Source organism: Microtus pennsylvanicus, chromosome X (assembly GCF_037038515.1).
Source record: "Microtus pennsylvanicus isolate mMicPen1 chromosome X, mMicPen1.hap1, whole genome shotgun sequence".
NCBI classification, from domain to species: Eukaryota; Metazoa; Chordata; class Mammalia; order Rodentia; family Cricetidae; genus Microtus; species Microtus pennsylvanicus.
In genome coordinates, this window is record NC_134601.1 from 107196781 (window position 1) to 107213128 (window position 16348).

A 16348-nucleotide genomic window follows, 5' to 3' on the forward strand; every position below is an offset into this window, starting at 1 on the left:
TTTTAATCCCCAAATGATTGACATTTTTTTATCAAATTCATCAAGTTGACATCATTTGCAAGTAAAATCAGTTAGTTCATAAAACTTTAATAATGAACTTTTGTGTGAACAGTAGATATTATGTGTACCCAAGGATATAAAAAATTCACTTTAAAATAAGCTTTATTTTTTTTGAAGCCTAAATATTTGAAATAACTCTTCACCTTTATGGAAAATGTTATAAAGATTTATATTTGTTTCTGAATTTTTGATTGATTATATTTACATGACCTGACATGCACAACAGAGTAGCTAAATAATCTAAAATTACCTAACGTCAGTACTAGTCAGACAAATCTTAACTATTTCCAAAGTGTAGCCTATACTGAGAGAAATGGCTGTGGTTAAATAGCTCTCATTTGCTTCTGGTTTACATTCATAAGAACACCTTGTGTCTTAAAAATCTCACTTGCACTAAAATTGGCAGAATCCCAAGATTCTAATACCAGCCTTAAATATCTTATTTTTTTTTTCTGATTCAATGAGTCACGTGTTTTATTTGTTTGTTTGTTTGTTTATTAAAGATTTCTGCCTCCTCCCTGCCACAGCCTCCAATTTCCCTCCCCCTGCCCCGATCAAGTCCCCCTCCCTCATCAGCCCAAAGAGCAATCAGGGTTCCCTGCCCTGTGGGAAGCCCAAGGACCGCCCACCTCCATCCAGGTCTAGTAAGGTGAACATCCAAACTGCCTAGGCTCCCCCAAAGCCAGTACGTGCAGTAGATCAAAACCCATTGCCATTGTTCTTGAGTTCTCAGTAGTCCTCATTGTCTGCTATGTTCAGCGAGTCCGGTTTTATCCCAGGCTTTTTCAGACCCAGGCCAGCTGGCCTTGGTGAGTTCCCAATAGAACATCCCCATTGTCTCACCTGTAAGAAAATTTACATAGTCACATCACAGAAGAAGGGCAACAATTGTAAACAGAAATTATGGTAATTAAACTTTTCTTTGCTGTTTGTTATAAAATCTGTTTCTCGGTTCTCAAATGTTTTATATTTGTTTTCTAGAAGTGTTCCTCATTTGTTTTATTATTTATTTTATAACTCGTTTCCTCTAAAGATTAGATAGCAAAAACTTTTTTTAAAATTACATAATTGCTGAAATCCCAGGGTGAATCTGTCCTTGAAGATCACTTATTTATGAACTTCACTCCGTGAATCTAGGGGATATTTTAAACTATCCTAGGACAACTATTAGATATGTGTTCATTAAAGACAAGATATGGTTTATTATACACATTACCTGAGGAAATATGAAATATTACCTTCTTTGGAGGGATTAGCTAAATCCCAATGATTTAGAACAGTCAGGTCTTCTTTTTCAATCAATCATGTAAAATCAAATTCAGACATAAAAAGACAAGGAACTTAAGTGACACCTGAAGATTATAAAAAAACAATCATTTTTGGATACAGATAAAATTGGAGATTGCAAGTACAGGGCATGCTTAGGCTACATAGTAAGACTGTGTCTCATAAAACAGGTTGAAGATGTAGATCGGGGAAGTGTGCTTTCTAAGCATGGATTAGGTCCTATCATCCCTTGTACCTCCAACAAAAAGATGTGATACTAGAAGAAGCATTAAGAAAGTATATGGAAAAATATATGTTTTAAAGATACAGTATACAGATATAACTTACATTTAAGCATGTCCATTAAGAGACAATTGTTTTATATATTTCCTGTTACCACTTACACTATCTTGAATTAACTATAAACCAATTTTTCTTCTTTTTGTTGGAATTTTAATCTTGGAAACATTAATATAATTTGTGAGATGAATACGTAGGACATTTACTTATTGTTTTCCTTAATGACCACTTTTTATTTGTAATATCAACAATGAACACAAAGATTTTTTTTTTCTTTTATTGAAAATTGTTTTTTATTTTCTCAAATACTATATATCCTGATTATGGTTTCTCCTCCTTCTAGTCTTCCAAGTATCTCCTTACGTTCCATCTGGATCTATCCCCTTTCTGTCTTTCATTACAAAATAAACAGATTTCTAAGAGAGAATAAAAAATTAAAATAAAATAAGATGAAACTAGTACATAAGAATTGACAAAATATACAATCAGAAAGGAGAGCTCCCCCCAAAAAGAAACAAGAAATAGATGTATACTACAGATAGATAGATAGATAGATAGATAGATAGATAGATAGATAGATAGATAGATAGATGAGAAAAATAGATAAATTTAAAAAAATAAAAGCACATTATAAGACATGAAACCTCCAAAAATATCATTAAGTCCATCTGTTGGCCATCTACTGTTAAGCATGAAGCTTTCCCAAGAAGACCCCCTTGGATAAAACTAAATTTTCATTTGCAAGTGTCAATATATTGAAGATGTCTTCTAGTTTAGGGATGGGTGCTTGGGTCAACTTCACTTTTCATCTGTGAAGATCTGTATAGGCCCTGTACATGCTGCCTCGTTTTTTCTGAGTTCATATGTGCACCTCTCCTGTTGATTTAGAGGGCCTGTTTTTTGTGTCCTCTATCCTCTCTGGCTCTTATGAAATTTTTGTCTTATCTTCTTCATAGTTCCCTGACCTCTCAGGGGAGGGATTTGATGGAGACATCCCATTTAAGTCTGTGTCTTTCAAGATCTTTTTTTTTATTCCTTGCATATTGTCTGACTATATGTCTCTATATTATTCCCACAATAGCTAAACAAGGCACTAATCTATGAGTATATCAGAATGTCATTAGGAGTCATTTTATTTCTACTTTTTTGGATGCTTATTTCTTGCTTGTTTGTTTGTTTGTTTAGAAGGGTAGTATATCTTACAGACAGGGCACTATTGTAGGTCAAAAGGTTTGTGGTTAAGTTACTGTTTTCATTTTTCTTATGGTATTTCACAGAGTACCTTACTTCAGGCAAAACACTGCTACATAGGGATGAAGGCTCTAGGCAACAGCTCAGCTTTTCTATATTCAGTGAGTTATGTAGGATTTGTCATCAGTTTGTGGAGGAACAATATATAGTCTTGGCAGCATCCTGATATTGGAAACTTTATTTGTTGATAAGAAATGGCCATTGGGGCTCTGTCTCTACAATTTTTGACAATTTCATTTAGATGGCATTTATATATGTATATAATTTAGGAATATTCTACTTCATCGGTCTCATACAACTCCAATGCACATTAATTCTAGCTATCTCTCCCCTCATTCCCTCCGTCTTCACTTTATTTCCTCATTCTATTATCCCCATTGATGTGGATTGTCCTTCTGTATATGTGTTGGTTTTATTAAATAAAACTGTCTAGTCAGTGGCTTAGCTGAGTATAGGCAGCGTCAAGGAGACACCATGTAGCTGCCAAACAGAAGGACATGGCTGAACCTTAGGAACCTTACTGGTAGGCCTAGTGGTGATACATCTATAGAAATGGGTTAATTTAAGATGTAAGCACTAGCTAGGAATGCGCTAAAGTCATTGGTCAAGCAGTATTAGAATTAATATAGTTTCTCTGTGATTGATTATTTGGGCCTAGGTGGCCGGGAAATGGATGTGCAGTCTCCACCTACAAAATGACACTCAGCATGGGGCAACTACATCCACGTAAAAATCCAGAGCGCTTGAAAAGTATTTCTAGATACAAAACAACAGAGTTAAGAACAGCTTCTTAGTAGCAGCGTTTTCTCCGGTGGACTCTGTTTGCTGGCAGCGAGCAGAGGCATAGCTCCTTTAAGAGAAGGCTTACTGATTATGTATTAGCAAAATTTGAGTCTAAGGATAAGTTACTCTGGAAAAGAGGTTCTTCTTGTTTCTGCAGAAGATGAGAACGTGTGCCTTTCTTCTAGGCTAATGTAGTTTAATGGAACAAGACCCCCTGAAAGGTCTTTATAGACCCTAACAATACTTCACCCAACAAACAGCTGAAAGCAGTTTGGAGAAAAATGTGCCCAAATTCCAAAAATTATTCTTTATAAATGTTTATTTTCATTTAAAAGAGGTTATATATAAATAGTTAATGGTCATAGTCAGTCTCTTTGTTTAAAAAATAAGGAAGATATAATATAAAAATGCATACTTTGCATTGGTATGGAACTTGGTCTATTGATACAAATTTAATGTAAATTTTGTTATATGTATTTCTGTTCTTCTCTAAGGCATTATGTTGAAACAGCTCATTTAAAATGCAATATATAATTTAAAATTACAAATTAATAGGTATCATTTATAATAGTCAAACTTATAGTCATGTTTGTTAGGTTTTCTAGATATATAGAGATATGTTTCAGTTAGATGAACTTCAACACTTCAAAGATCTACAGAATATGGCATTTAAAATGCTTTAAGAACTTAGACTTTTCTCAACAGTGAGACATATCTGCTTCTGGCAGCACCAATTACTTCAGAGAGGTTGATGGGAATTAAAGAGACTCATTATGGAATCTACCTTCAATGTAACAAGGCTAGTCATTTGGGCAAGAAACTACTCTTGCCTGGACTGCTTGATGGTATACTGTATGACCTGGACATGCAGGACCCACAGAAAAGTGACTGCTGAACATTCCAACAGATGGGATGGTTTTTCAGGGTTCCAGCTTCACAGAAGAAACTGCCAGACATTCTGCAAGATACAGAAGAAAGTGACTGACAAACTGCCAAGATAGGTGAAATAGCCTTTCAAATTTCCCGCTTTACTGAAAAGTATGCCAGATATTATGGGCCTGTAGGCTGAAGATGGATGCCCCAACATTGCAGAAGAACTTTGGTGACTGTACAGGCAGCAAGATGTCTCTGTCAATTCTAGAACTTTGGAAGTTGCTTATAATTCACTTCCTGTTTACTTAGGTAATATTGTACCCTTCTGAGGTCTTTGAAGAGTTGAAGACAAATAGTTATAGTTTTCCTTAGTTATGATAATGGATAAATTAAACATAAAACTTTAGGTTCACAAAGATAAGATAGATGATTAAATTTTGTAATTGTAATTCTTGCTTGATACCTGTTTTCTTATATGTAATTTCACTATGTTAAAGTTAAAACCTTCCTTTTTAATTAGACAGAAAAGGGGAGATAATGTGGGATTCCCCTCTGTATGCTGTGAATATGTTTTATTACCATTAGATAATGAATAAAGTTGTTTCATCCAATAGCTTAACAGAGCAAAGCTGTAGTCAGAGACTGCTTGTTCATTTTCTCGCCACTCAGACCCGAAATAATCACACAGAAAATGTATTAATTGCAACACTGCTGGGCCAATCACTTAGGCATATTGCTAGCTAGCTCTTCTATCTTAAATTAATGCATTTCCACTATTCTATAATTAACCACAAGACTTATGTTTGCTGGCAATGTTCCTGCTTGTGGCTGGCGTCTTACTCCTCCAATGGCTACATTGAGTCTCTGTGATTCCACCAACTCTCTCTGAGTATCTTTTCCAGAATGGCTATATTTTATTAAGCCATTGGCTGAAAGAAGCTTCTTTATTTTTTATTTTTTTAAAAATATTTTATGGTTTATTTAACCTTATTTTTTTTATGTACATTGGTACAAAGGTGTTAGATCCCCTGCAACTGGATCTTCAAACAGTTGTGAGCTGCCATGTGGGTGCTGGGAATTGAACCCGGGTCCTCTGGAAGAGCAGTCAGCACTCTCAACCAATGAGCCATCTCTCCAGCCCCACCAGCTTCTTTATTAACCAATGGCAATAAAATGCATTCATAGCATACAGCGGGAAATTCTACATCACAAAGCAGGCAGAAAATCAAACAGAAATATATAGAGTAGGCGGAGTCAAGAAGACACCATGTAGCTGCCAAAGAAGTAACTTGCCATCACAGGTAAGCCACAGTCTAGATTAATAGAGATGGGACAATTTAAGATGTTAGAAGTATGCTTGAGCCATTCGCCAAAGAGTATGATAATTAATATAGTTTTTGTGTGATAATTTCATGTCTAGACAGCTGGGAAATGAACAAGCAGTCTGCCTCTACACCCTGTTTATTCATAGCTATCTATGCATTCTATTTACCTTTCCTAAAGCAACATATCTATGCCCTCCATCCTTCCACCCCTGATTCCTTTCTCTATACCTCAACTCTGTGTATCTACAGATTGTTGCCTGATTATCATTGACTTAACAGCTAATATCCAAGTGTAAGTGATATATAATTTTTCACTCATACATACACACGCACATATATATATATATACATATATATCACATAAACATACACATATATATATATATATGTATATGTGTGTGCTTGTGTGAGTGTGTGTGTGTGTGATATTTATCTTTTTAAGGTCTTGATGACTTCACTCAGGAAGATTTTCTATAGTTCCATCCTTACCTCCAAATTTGACAATTTCGTTTTTTGACAGCTGTTTAATATTCCATTTTGTAAATGTTTCATATTTTCTTTATTCATTCATATTTTTGAGGGATATTCCAGGTAATTTCTAATTTCTGACTATAATGGATAAAGCTACAGTGAACATGATTGAGCAAGTGTCGCTGATTTGTCCTCTGTGTATATACCCAGTAGTGTTATAGCTGAATTTTGTTCCATATCCACTCCAACATGAGCTGCCACTTGTATAACTGATCTTAGCCATTCTGACAGATGTAAGAAACCTCAAAATAGTTTTGATTTGCATTGCCCTGATGGCTACAGATGTTGAGTATCTCCAAGTATTTCTTGGCCATCTGAGTTTATTCTTTTGAGAATTCTGTTTAGATCTGTTCCCGATTTTTGATTGTTTTCCTGATATCTACTTTTTAAAAGTTCTTTATAAATTTAAATATTACCTTATATTACATGTGTCACTTGTAAAATAATTTTCCAATACTGTAGGCTTCTACATAGTCCACTTGATGATGCCCTTTGCCTTGCAAAAGCTTTAAAGATTCATGAGGTCCAATTTGTTCATTGTTGATATTAGTGCCTATAGTAATGATGTTCTGTTCAAAAAGTTTTTTTTTCTGTGTTGAGTTCAAGGCTATTCCTCACCTTTCCTTCTGTCTGAACCTGTTATCTCTTTTTTATTCATTTCTTTTATTTAATTTTTTTTTCCTCCCCTTTTTCTGCGCTCCACGTCCCCCATCCACTCCTTAGAAGGGCAAGGTCTCTTCTAGGAGTCCCACAAGCAGATCAAACCATACATTTGCCACCCACATTCAGAGGGCCTAGTTCAGTGCCATAGCTGTCAGTCCAGAGTCCTTGAGCTCCCACTAGCTCAGGACAGCTCTCTTTGGTTTTCCCCATCATGATTTTGACCTGCCCCCTGAATCTGCTTTCATCAGTAATTGGATGTACATTCTATGATGACTGTTAGAGTAGTCACTAATCTAATTACAAGGGAAGGCCTGTTTAGGCACCCTCTCCACTACTGCTAGGAGTTTTAGCTAAGGCCATCCTTGTGGATTCCTGGGAAATTCCCTAGCACCTGATTTCTCCCTAACCCCTAAGGACTCCCTCTAGCAAGATGTCTCTTTCATTGATCTCCCTCTCTGTCCCTCCCTCAAGTCAACCATCTCAATCTCTCATGTATCCGTACTTACCACGTCTCTTCTGCCGTCCCACTCCCTGTTTAACTAGGTGATCTTAAGACAAACAAAAAAACTTGAAAGACATCAATAAATCCTTAAAAGAAAGTCAAGAAAGCCAAGAAAAATAATCAAACAACTGGCATCTGGTTTTATGTTGAGGCCTTTGATCCATCTAGAGTTCAGTTTTATTCAGGGTGATAATTATGAATCTATTTGTATTCTTCTATCTACATGCAGCACTCCAGTTTTAAAAGCACCATTAGTTGAAGGATGCTGTCTTTTTGGAGTATATTTCTAGCATGTTTATTAGAAATCACCTGTCTATATGTGTGTGGATTTATCTGTAGGTCTTCTGTTTGAGTCCATTGGTCAACTTGTCTGTGTTTGTGCCAATACCATGCTATTTTTATTACTATATACAACTTGATTTCCAGATGGTTGTTTTAGCTATCCTCGGTATTTTGCATTTCCATATGAAGCTGACAGTTTTCCTTTCAAGATCTATGAAGAAATTTCATGGACTTTTTATGGGGATTGCATTGAATCTGTAGATTGCTTTTGGCAAGATGGTAATTTATCCTATGTTAATAGCACCATTTCATGAGCATGGCCAGTCTTTCAATCTTCTGACATCTTCTCCAATTTCTCTCTTCACTGTCTTAAAGTTTTATCATAAAAGACTATCCTTGATGTTATGATGTGTTTATTCTATGAAAATAATTGTTAGCCGGGTGGTGGTGGCACACGTTTTTAATCCAAGCACTTGGGAGGCAGAGGCAGGCAGATCTCTGTGAGTTCGAGGCCAGCCTAGTCTACAAACGGAGTTTCAGGACAGGCTCCAAAGCTACAGAGAAACCCTGTCTCAAAAAACATATATATGTTAATCCTCTTCTCCATCTGTTTTTTAGTATGTATTTTTTATCAAATAATTCAAAACCATTATTGTTGAGATATATCAATGACCAGTGTTTGTTGATTCCTGTTATTTTATCGTTACTGTTTTGTTTTTTGTGGGGTTTTTTTTGTTTTTTTTATTGAGAAAATGAGAAAAAAGAAAACAAGTTTCCAACTCCTCCCAGCCTCCCATTTCCCTCCCACTCCTCCCACCCTTCTCCCCCTCCTCCCACCCTTCTCCCCCTCCTCCCACCCTTTTCCCCCTCCCCCAACTCCTTTCCCCCTCCCTCTCCAGTCCAAAGAGCAGTCAGGGTTCCCTGCCCTGTGGTAAGTCCTAGGTCCTCCCCCCTCCGTCTATATCTAGGAAGGTGAACATCCAAACTGGCTAGGCTCCCACAAAGCCAGCACATTAAGTAGGATCAAAACCCCTTGCAATTGTCCTTGGCGTCTCATCAGCTCTCATGGTTCGCCATGTTCAGAGAGTCCAGTTTTATCCCATGCTTTTTCAGTCACAGTCCAGCTGGCCTTGGTGAGCTCCCAATAGATCAGCTCCACTGTCTCATGGGTGGGTGCACCCCTCGTGGTCCCAACTTATTTGCTCTTGTTCTCCCTCCTTCTGCTCCTCATTGGGACCTTGGGAGCTAAGTCCAGTGCTTCAGTGTGGGTCTCTGTCTCTATCTCCATCCATCACCAGATGAAGGTTCTATGATGATATGCAAGATATTCGTCAGTATTGCTATAGGATAGGGTCATTTCAGGTTCCCTATCCTCAGCTGCCCAATAAATTAACTGGGGACCTCGGCTTGGGCACCTGGGAGCCATTCTAGGTTCAAATCTCTTGCCAACCCTAAGGTGGCTCCCTTAACTAAGAATTGTGCTTCCGTGCTCCCGTATCCAACCTTCCTTTATCCCAATCCTCCTTTTTCCCCAAGTTCCCCCCTTCCTCCCCTTCTCCCTTTTCTCTCCCCGTCTCCCCTTACCCCCATCCCACCCCACCCCCGACATCTCAATTTTCTCCCCGGCAACTTTGTCTACTTCCCATAGCCAAGAGGATAACTATATGTTTTTCCTTTGGTTCACCTTCTTACTTAGCTTCTTTAGGATCACCAATTGTAGGCTCCGTGTCCCTTATTTATGGCTAGAAACCAATTATGAGTGAGTACATCCCATATTCATCTTTTTGGGTCTGGGTTACCTCACTCAGGATAGTGTTTTCTATTTCCATCCATTTGCATGCAAAATTCGAGAAGTCATTGTTTTTTACCGCAGCATAGTACTCTAATGTGTAGATATTCCACACTTTCTTCATCCATTCTTCCATTGAAGGGCATCTAGGTTGTTTCCAGGTTCTGGCTATTACAAATAATACTGCTATGAACATAATTGAACAAATGCTCTTGTCATATGATAGGGCATCTCTTGGGTATATTCCCAGGAGTGGTATTGCTGGGTCCAGGGGTAGGTTGATCCCAAATTTCCTGAGAAACCGCCACACTGATTTCCAAAGTGTTTGCACAAGATTGCATTCCCACCAGCAATGGATGAGTGTGCCCCTTCCTCCACAGCCTCTCCAGCAAAGGCTATCATTGGAGTTTTTTATTTTAGCCATTCTGACAGGTGTAAGATGATATCTCAAAGTTGTTTTAATTTGCATTTCCCTGATCGCTAAGGAGGTTGAGCATGACCTTAAGTGTCTTTTGGCCATTTCAACTTCCTCTGCTGAGAATTCTCTGTTCAGATCAGTGCCCCATTTTTTAATTGGATTAATTAGCATTTTAAAGTCTAGTTTCCTGAGTTCTCTATATATTTTGGAGATCAGACCTTTGTCTGTTGTGGGGTTGGTGAAGATCTTCTCCCAGTCAGTGGGTTGCCTTTTTGTCTTGGTGACAGTGTCCTTTGCTTTACAGAAGCTTCTCAGTTTTAGTAGGTCCCATTTATTCAATGTTGCCCTTAATGTCTGAGCTGTTGGGGTTACACATAGGAAGCGATCTCCTGTGCCCATCTGATGTAGGGTACTTCCCACTTTCTCTTCTATCAGGTTCAATGTGTTCTGACTGATAGTGAGGTCTTTAATCCATTTGGACTTGAGTTTTGTGCATGTTGATAGATATGGGTCCATTTTCATTCTTCTACACGTTGACGTCCAGTTATGCCAACACCATTTGTTGAAGATGCTTTCTTTCTTCCATTGTATACTTTTGCCTCCTTTATCACAAATGAGGTGTTCATAGGTTTGTGGGTTAAAATTCGGGTCTTCTATACGATTATTGGTCGACTTCTCTGTTTTTATGCCAGTACCACACTGTTTTCATCACTGTAGCTCTGTAATAGAGTTTGAAGTCAGGGATGGTAATGCCTCCAGACAATCCTTTATTGTATAGGATCGTTTTGGCTATCCTGGGTTTTTTGTTTTTCCATATAAAGTTGATTATTGTCCTCTCAAGATCTGTGAAGTATTTTGATGGGACCTTGATGGGGATTGCATTGAATCTATAAATTGCCTTTGGTAGAATTGCCATTTTTACTATGTTGATCCTCCCAATCCAAGAGCAAGGGAGGTCCTTCCATTTTCTGGTATACTCCTCAGTTTCTTTCTTCTATGCCTTAAAGTTCTTGTCGAATAGATCTTTCACTTCTTTGGTTAGAGTTACCCCAAGATATTTTATGCTGTTTGTGGCTATCGTGAATGGAGAAGCTTCCCTGATTTCCCTCTCTGCCTCCATATCCTTTGTGTATAAGAGGGCGACTGATTTTTTGGAGTTGATCTTGTATCCTGCTACATTACTAAAGCTGTTTATCAGCTGTAAAAGTTCTTTGGTGGAGTTTTGGGGGTCGCTTATGTACACTATCATATCATCTGCAAATAACGAAAGTTTCACTTCTTCCTTTCCAATTCGAATCCCCTTGATCCCCTTATGTTGTCTTATTGCTATTGCTAGAACTTCAAGCACTATATTGAAGAGGTATGGCGAGAGTGGACAGCCTTGTCTTGTTCCTGAGTTTAATGGGATGGCTTTGACTTTCTCTCCATTTAATTTGATGTTAGCTGTTGGCTTGCTGTATATAGCTTTTATTATATTTAGGTATGACCCTTGTATCCCTAATCTCTCCAAGACTTTTATCATAAAGGGATGTTGAATTTTGTCAAATGCTTTTTCAGCATCGAATGAGATGATCATATGGTTTTTTTCTTTCAGTTTATTTATATGCTGGATTACATTGATAGATTTTCGTATGTTGAACCAGCCCTGCATCCCTGGGATGAAGCCTACTTGATCATAATGGATAATTTTTCTAATGTGTTCTTGGATTCGGTTTGCCAGTATTTTGTTGAGGATTTTTGCGTCGATGTTCATGAGTGAGATTGGTCTCTAATTCTCTTTCTTGGTTGAGTCTTTGTGCGGTTTTGGTATCAGAGTAACTGTAGCTTCATAAAAGGAATTTGGTAATGACCCTTCTGTTTCTATATTGTGAAATACATTAAGGAGTATAGGTATTAGGTCTTCTTGGAAGTTCTGGTAGAATTCCGCATTGAAACCATCTGGTCCTGGACTTTTTTTGGTAGGGAGGTTTTTGATAACCTCTTCTAATTCTTCGCGACTAACAGGTCTATTTAGATTGTTCACCTGGTCCTGAGTTAACTTTGGTAAATGATATTTATCTAAAAAAGTATCCATTTCCTTTTCATTTTCCAGTTTTCTGGCATATAGGCTTTTGTATTAAGATCTAATGATTCTCTGAATTTCCTCTGTGTCTGTGGTTATGTCCCCCTTTTCATTTCTGATCTTATTAATTTGCAAATTCTCTCTCTGCCGTTTGATTAATATAGATAGGGGTTTGTCAATCTTGTTGATTTTCTCCAGGAACCAGCTTTTTGTTTCATTGATTCTTTGGATTGTTCTCTGTGTTTCTATTTTGTTGATTTCAGCCCTCAGTTTGATTATTTCCAGTCTTCTACTCCTCCTAGGTGAGTCTGCTTCTTTTTTTTCTAGAGCTTTCAGGTGGGCTGTTAAGTCTCCAATTTGAGCTTTCTCTGTTTTCTTTAAGTGGGCACTTAGTGCTATGAACTTTCCTCTTAGGACTTCTTTCATAGTGTCCCATAAGTTTGAGTATGTTGTTTTTTTTTTATTGAATTCCATGAAGACTTTAATTTCTTTCTTTATTTCTTCCTTAATCCAGGTATGGTTCAGTAGTTGGCTGTTCAGTTTCCATGACTTTGTAGGCTTTCTGGGGGTAGCATTGTTGTTGAATTCTAACTTTAATCCATAGTGATCTGATAAGACACAGGTGGTTCCTAATATTTTTTTGTAACTGTGGATGTTTGCTTTGTTACCGACTATGTGGTTGATTTTCGAGAAGGTTCCATGAGCTGCAGAGAAGAAGGTATATTCTTTCCTATTTGGGTGGAATGTTCTATAGATGTCTGTTAAGTCCATTTGCTTCATTACCTCAATTAATTCCCTTATTTCTCTATTAGGTTTCTGTCTGATTGACCTGTCCATTGGTGAGAGAGGAGTGTTGAAGTCTCCTACTGTTAGAGTGTGCAGTTTGATGGCTGCCTTGAATTTTAGCAATGTTTCTTTTATGTACGTGGGTGCTTTTATATTAGGGCCAAAAATGTTCAGGATTGAGACTTCATCCTGATATACTGTTCCTGTTATGAATATAAAATGCCCCTCTTCATCTCTTCTGATTGATTTAAGTTTGAAGTCAACTTTGTTAGAAATTAGTATGGCCACACCTGCTTGTTTCTTAGGTCCATTTGCTTGATAGGCCTTTTCCCAGCCCTTTACTCTGAGTAGGTGCCTGTCTTTGTGGTTGAGGTGTGTTTCTTGTAAACAGCAGAATGTTGGATCCTGTTTTCTTATCCAATCTCTTAGCCTGTGCCTTTTTATAGGTGAGTTGAGTCCATTGACATTAAGTGATATTAATGACCAGTGGTTGTTAACTCAGGTCATTTTTTTTTTAGTCGTAGAGTTTGTTTGTTTCCCTTCTTTGATTTGTGTTGGTGAAGGGTCTCTAGATGTCTGAGTTATTGTGGTCATTGTTGGACTCCTTGGTTAGTGATTTTCCTTCAATTACTTTCTGTAAGGCTGGATTTGTGGCTGCGTATTGTTTAAATTTGTTTTTATCCTGGAAAATTTTATTTTCTCCATTTATAGTGAACGAAAGCTTGACTGGGTATAGTAATCTGGGCTTGCATCCATGGTATCTCAGTTTCTGCAGTACAGACCTTCTGGCTTTCATGGTTTCCATGGAGAAGTCAGGTGTAAGTCTCATAGGTTTACCTTTGTAAGTAATTTGGTCTTTTTCCTTTGCCGCTCTTAATATTTTTTCCTTATTCTGTATGCTTTGTGTTTTGATAATTATATGGCGAGGGGATTTTTTTTTTGATCCAGCCTATTCGGTGTTCTGTATGCTTCCTGAACCTTCATAGGTATATCTTTCTTTAGGTTGGGAAAGTTTTCTTCTATAATTTTATTAAATATATTTTCTGGACCATTGAGCTGCACTTCTTCTCCTTCTTCTACTCCTATTTTTCTTAGGTTTGGTCTTTTTATTGTGTCCCATATTTCCTGAATGTTTTGTGATGAGAGTTTGTTGGACTTGCTGTTTTCTTTGATCAGTGTGTTTATTTTCTCTATGGTATCTCCAGAATCTGAGATTCTTTCTTCTATCTCTTGTATTCTGCTGGTTATGCTTGTTTCTGTAGTCTCTATTCGTTTACCTAGATTTTCCATGTCCAGCCGGCCCTCTGTTTGTGTTTTCTTCTTTGCCTCCATTTCAGTTTTCAAGTCTTGAACTGTTTCCATTATCTGTTTGATTGTTTTTCCTTGGTTTTCTAGGGTATCATTCACTGATTTATTCAATTCTTCAAACTTTCTGTTATATTTCTCATCCATTTCTATAAGGGCGTTTTTTACATGCTGTTTAAGGGCATCAATCACTTTCATGAAGTCAATCTTTTCTCCTTCTTGATTAAGGTGTTCATGTCCTTCCGTTGTGAGGTCACTAGTTTCTGGTGGCTTCATGTTGCTTTTCAGCTTGTTGGGCGAATTCTTGCCTTGGCGTCTGCCCATCTCTACTTCCAAATGCTCCCTTAAGGATCTTCTTTTACCGGATCAGGTCTCCTTGCCTATCCAAAGCGGCCTCCCCAATGTTGGCTCTCCTGGCGCCAAGAGATCAGGCCTCCGTGCTGGTTGGGCAGCTGGCAAACAAAGCGCCTACCCTGCTTGGTGCAGGCAGGCCACAGAAACAAAGGAACTGCAGCCCGCCTGGGCACCCTGAGGACTCTGGTTACTGTTTTTTATGTGTTTTTGATTCCTCTCTTTTGATTTGCTCATCTGTGATTATTTACTCCTTTGTGATTTCCTGTGTGTGGTTAGCAAAATTGGAATGATGTTATCTTTCTAGTACCTTCTGTAGTGTTGGATCTGTAGATGTATATTGCTTACATTTTTTAAATCATTCAGTGTCTCATTTTCTCCATCAATTCAATATTCCGATTGAAGTTTTTGTGGGTACAGTACCTGTGGTTTCTTAGAGTCTGTAGCACATCTGTCTAAGTCCTTCTAAGTTTTAGAGTCTCCACTGAAAACTTAAGTTTTATTCTAATATGTATGCCCTAATATATTACTTGTTAGTTTTTCCTTTCAGCTTGTAATATCTTTCTTTATTCTGGACATCTAGTGTTATGATTATTATGTGCTGAGGGGGAATTTATTTTCTGTTGTTCTGTATGCTTCTTGTAATTTCATAAACATCTCCATTTTCGGATAGGGAAATTTTCTTCTATGATTTTGTTGAAAATATTCTATCGGCCTTTGATCTGAGTTTCTTCTTTCTCTGTTCCTATTATTCATAATTTTTTTCTTTTCATAGTGTCCCAGATTTCCTGGGTGCTTTTTGTCTGGAATTTTTTAACGTATTCTTTGATTGAGGTATACATTTCTTCTGTCATACCTTCAATGTGTTAGATTCTTTCTTCCATCTCTTGCATTCCACTGGTGAAGCTTGCCTATGAGGTTCTTGCTCCTAAATTTTTGATTTCCAGATTTTCCTGTTTGAGTTGTCTTTACTGATTCTATTTCCACTTTCAGGTCTTAAAATGTTTTATTTATTTCCTTCTACAGTTTTCTGTGTTTTTATAGATTTCATCAAGGAATTTATTCATTTCTTCTTTCATTTCCATAAAGGCTATTTTAAGTGCTTTGTTGTGTGTCTCAGCTATACTGCAGTTCTCATGTCTTACTGTAATAGGGTTGCTGGACTCTAGTTAAGACATATTGTCCTGTCATTAGTTTTATTTGTAGGCTGGCATGTAGGCATCTCAGTTTGGTAAGATTGTAATTCTAGGTGCTGGTTTCTGTCTTGTCTTTTTTGGGTAGGTGTATTGTTCCTTGGTTTCTGTTTCCCTCTCTAATTCATAGGATGTTATGGTATCTGTGTATTTATTGCCTGGTGAAGAATTCTTTTGGGATCCTGCTAATTGTGGCCAATTGTGGTTAATTGTGGTTCCCGCTAAAATGTGTTTCAAGCAATATATTTTGTGCTGACACTTAGGAATGGAGAAGGACTTGAGGGTTTCTAATGATATCTATGAGAGGGATGAAAGCAGGGGGATCCGCTAGGATCTACTTAGTCCCCTAGGAATTGCAGTAGTGAGTGAGGAGAAGCTACAAGTATTCCTTGCAGAACTTAGAATGAGACGCTGAGATTAGATATGGAAGAAAGGGGAGAGATGGAGATATGCAGTTGGACTATCTGCTTTGCTGGCCTTAGTGGCCTGTGGGTTCTCAAGGAATGCCTGCTAGAGTTGGCGGGTGGGATAAAGTGATTATTTACAAATCATTTCAATTATTCTGTCTCCATTGGCTATAATTAACATGGTAAGAGAGTTATAACAGC

General features: G+C 37.6%; 1 protein-coding gene across 1 annotated transcript in view; it reads left to right on the top strand.

Annotated features, from left to right (window-relative positions):
* The window catches only part of Cfap47 (cilia and flagella associated protein 47), a 316226-nt gene that overhangs the window by 245379 nt on the left and 54499 nt on the right, over positions 1–16348 (top strand). The gene's annotated exons all lie outside the window — the stretch shown is intronic.